The 4464-nt window shown below is 42.9% G+C and overlaps 1 protein-coding gene across 1 annotated transcript in view; it reads left to right on the top strand.

Moving 5' to 3' along the window:
• Nucleotides 1-608: 608 nt before the first annotated feature.
• The window catches only part of rpp38 (ribonuclease P/MRP 38 subunit), a 16241-nt gene continuing 12385 nt past the window's right edge, over nucleotides 609-4464 (top strand). The window contains exon 1 of the mRNA XM_043690327.1: nucleotides 609-767. The gene's annotated coding sequence lies outside the window, so the exon portion shown is untranslated. The remainder of the gene's footprint in view (nucleotides 768-4464) is intronic.

Below are 4464 nucleotides of genomic sequence, written 5' to 3'. Positions count from 1 at the left end.
TCTTTTCCCTGGGGTGGGGGAGTCCAGGACTAGAGGGCATAGGTTTAGGGTGAGAGGAGAAAGATTTAAAAGGGGCCTAAGAGGCAATGTTTTCACACAGAGGGTGGTGCGTGTATGGAATGAGCTGCCAGAGGAAGTGGTGGAGGCTGGTACAATTGCAGCATTTAAAAGGCATCTGGATGGGTATATGAATAGGAAGGGTTTGGAGGGATATGGGCCAAGTGCTAGCAAATGGATGAGATTGGGTGGGGATATCTGGTTGGCCGGGATGAGTTGGACCGAAGCATCTGTTTCCGTGCTGTACATCTCTATGACTCTACTATGAGCATTTAAATAAAGAGCCATTAATTTTGCCTTTTTGCCACTGTTCCTCATTTTGATCCTGTTTTCTGCTATTTTTCCATCTTCGTGCAGTCTGTCCCTCCAGTCCCACACCTGGTATCATTCACCAAATAGCTGCTCTGTAATTCTGCCATATCCTTTTTCTTTGTAAGCAATTAGTTCCCTCTCTCAACCCCATATCCATTCACTGTTCCCTCTCCTTGGAATGTGCCACTTGGTCCAGCCCTGTGCAATAACATCGCTGAACCGCCTGGTTAGAAAATATCCACAATCCCAACGTGAGCACTTGTGCGCACGGTGTGGGAGTACGTCTGCCCGCCTCCTGTAGCACGGCTGTGGGAGGTTGGAGTTCTGCACTAGGGGGCGGGAGGATCTTCCGCTGGCTGGATCCGCCAACGCGTGAGGCAGCAACGAAATATATCTGCGTGAGTAATGCTGTGCTTTAGTTAATAAAAGATAATATTGCAGCTTGCACGAATGAAATCTGGAGCGATGGCCGTGCTATATTTCCCAATAATAATGAGTGCATGCTCAATGTGGCGCTAGCGATACCCGTTCACTGTTTAATCGATTCCGATCACTTCCAACATACATTGCATGACCACATCCCAGCCCGTGGCAACGTGGGATGTGTGCTCGTTGCTTTGGAAACAATTTGCATCTTTACAATCAGCACTGCGTTGCTTTCTGTGTCTTGGGGAGAGCCGGCCGCAGGTTGAAGCATGGGCTCCGTCTCACCCTCTCTTCCCCTCCTGACACTCATTACTGCCACAGCCAGGACTTTGGGCCTCCACACTCACTGCTCTACTTGTCCCTGAAGCCGGTGTCTGTTCAGAAAGGGACAGTAGGGTGAAGGGAGAGAGATCAAGTAAAAACGTGCATGGACCTCACGAATTAAAGAAAAAAAGCCAAAAGCATTCGACAATGTAAAATAAATATTTCTGTTTAAATCATACAGTCATACAGCATGGAAACAGGCCCTTAGGTCCAACCAGTCCATGTCAAACATAATCCCAAACTAAACTAGTCCCATCTACCTGCTCCTGATCCATATCAACTCCATACTTTTCCTATTCATGCACTTATTCAAATATCTTTTAAGCGTGTAACTGTACCCACACCCACCACTTCCTCAGGAAGTTCATGCCCCACTCGAACTACCCTCTGTGTAAAAAACATTGCGCCTCAAGTCTTTTTAAAATCTTTCTCCTCTCACCTCAAAAAACGTGCCCAGTCGTTTTGAAATTCTCTGTCCTAGGGAAAAGACAGCCATCATTAACTCTATCTATACTTATTATTTTATAAACTTCTCTGAGGTAGCCTCTCACACTCCAGTGGAAAAAAAACAGCCTTTCTTTATAGCTCACCTTTCACACCTGGGAACATCCAAGCAAATCTCTAGTAGTAACCCTTCATGATACCTTGAAGATCTAAAGTGCTTGACTCCTGTACGAGAAGGACATTTTGTTTTGAACTGTTGCTGCTGTTGGAAGCCCAACTTAATAGTGCCCAATTTGTGCACGTCATTCTCCCATAAACTGCAGTCTGATAATAAGCAAATAATTTGTTGTAGTGATGTTGTTTGGGGGGTAAGGATTGGCCGAGACACCAGGGATAACCTATCTACTCCTAAATATAAATTGTGCCAGAAGGTCTTTTATATCTACCACAGAAAGCACATATGGTTAATATCTTGTCTGAAAGATGGCACCTCTGGCGGTTAATTTAAATTGGCCCAAATGAACTGGAAGAAGCTACTTGCCAAGTACAAAGAGTGGGACCTCCAGGACTAGGAAATCCTGAATGTCCAGGAGCATAAAGGTTAGGAATTTTTTTTAAAGTCTTACAGAGTCATAGAGATCTGCAGCATGGAAACAGGCCCTTCAGTCCATGCCGCCCAGTTTTCACAATTAAGCTGGTCCCATTTTTCTGTGCTTTGGCAGCTACTGATGACTCAATATGGCATAGTCCCTAGAGGAACGGGGGGAATTTTAAAAAGGAAATTGGGAAAGCAAAGAAAGTGCATTAGAAAGTATTAGCAAGTAACATAAGAAAAAAGTAACCAATGAGTTTTCTAATTATATAAAGAGCAAGAGAATAAGTTGGCAAAGAATCAGGCCCATTTAGGACCATAGAGAGAGTACGTGTGCGCGGAAGTGGAAGACATGGGCACAGTCCTCAATGAATAATTTGCACTGGTTTACACAATAGAAAAGGTGTTGGAGGTATAGACATCAGGATTATGGACTATGGAATATTAGAAAAAATTATTATAGAGAGAAAAGGATTAATAAAGGGTATGTAAGTTAGCTCGCTGAGCTTGAAGGTTTGTTTTCAGACATTTCATCACCATGACTAGGCAACGTCATCACTGAGAATCTCTGGTGAAGCGCTGGTGTTATGTCCCACCTCTCTATTTATAGGTCTTGGTTTCTTCAGATGGGTGATGTCATTTCTGGTTCTTTTTTTCAAGGGAAGATAGATAGGATCTAAATCGATGTGTTTATTGATGGAGATCTGGTTAGAGTGCCATGCCTCTAAGAATTCTTGTGCGTGTCTTTGTTTCGCCTGTCCTAGGATTTGTGTGTTGTCCCAAAGTGGTGTCCTTCTTTGTCTGTATGTATAGAAACTAGTGACAGTGGGTTGTGTCGTTTGGTGGCCAATTGGTGTTCATGTATCCTGGTGGCAAATTTCCTGCTAGTTTGTCCGATGTAGTGATTTTTACAGTTCTTGCATGGTTTCTTGCAAATAACGTTAGTTTTGCTGGTGGTATCTAATGGATCCTTTAGGTTCATTAGTCACTGTTTAATTGTGTTGGTTGGTTTGTGGGCTACCATGATGCCAAGGGGTCTGAGTAGTCTGGTTTGCATGTGGAATGAACTCCCTGAGGAAGTGATGGATGTGGATACAATTACAATCTGTAAAAGACATTTGGATAGATATATGAGTAGCAAAGGTTTGGAGGGATATGTGCAAGGAGCAGGCAGATGGCAGTAGTTTAGTTTGGGATAATGTTTGACATGGACTGGTTGGACTGAAGGGTCTGTTTCTGTGTTGAATGACTCTATTTGATCTAAAATTGGCTGAGAGGCAGATAGCAGAGGATAATGGTAAGGGGATGTTTCGTGACTGGAAGCATCTTTCTGTTGGGAATCCACAAGGCACGGTGCTAACACTAACCATTGTTGTTTGTAATATTAATTAATGGTTTGTGCTTAAATGTAGGGGGTATCATCAAGAGGGTTGTGGGGTAATACAAAAACTGATTAGGGTGATAAATAGTGTGAAGGATAGTCATAAGTTTCAGGAAGATCTCAATAGACTGGACAGGTTGGGCACAGCATTGGCAGGACAGATGGATAAGCTGGTTAATAAAAGATGGGATATGTGTCTTTCTTCACTTAGGTATAGAAGATGAGCACAAATTTATATTGGAACATGTTTTTTGGTCTCAGAAGAGCCAGGAGGGGACATGAGAAGTTGTTGGCGGATAAGATCAGGGTAAACCCAAAGGCTTTCTATAGGTATTTAAGGAATAAAAGAATGACGAGAGTAAGATTAGGGCCAATCAAGGATAGTAGTGTGAAGTTGTGTGTGGAGTCAGAGGAGATAGGGGAAGCACTAAACCAATATTTTTCGACAGTATTCACTCTAGAAAACGATAATGTTGTCAAGAAGAATACTGAGATACAGGCTACTAGACTAGGTGGGATTGAGGTTCACAAGGAAGAGGTATTAGAAATCCTGCAGAGTGTGAAAATAGATAAGTCCCCTAGGCAGGATGGGATTTATCCTAGGGTCCTCTGGGAAACCAGGGAGGAGATTGCCGAGCCTTTGACATTGATCTTTAAATTGTCATTGTCTACAGGAATAGTGCCAGAAGACTGGAGGATAGCACATGTGGTTCCCCTGTTCGAGAAGGGGAGTAGAGACAACCCTGGTAATTATAGACCAGTGAGCCTTACTTCAGTTGTTGGTAAAATGTTGGAAAAGTTTATAAGAGATAGGATTTATAATCATCTAGAAAAGAATAATTTGATTAGGGATAGTCAGCACGGTTTTGTAAAGAGTAGGTCGTGCCTCACAAACCTTATTGAGTTCTTTGAGAAGGTGACCAAACAG

The sequence above is a fragment of the Chiloscyllium plagiosum genome, chromosome 5 (assembly GCF_004010195.1).
Source record: "Chiloscyllium plagiosum isolate BGI_BamShark_2017 chromosome 5, ASM401019v2, whole genome shotgun sequence".
In the NCBI taxonomy this organism is placed as follows: Eukaryota; Metazoa; Chordata; class Chondrichthyes; order Orectolobiformes; family Hemiscylliidae; genus Chiloscyllium; species Chiloscyllium plagiosum.
This window is presented reverse-complemented; position numbering and strand designations above follow the sequence as displayed.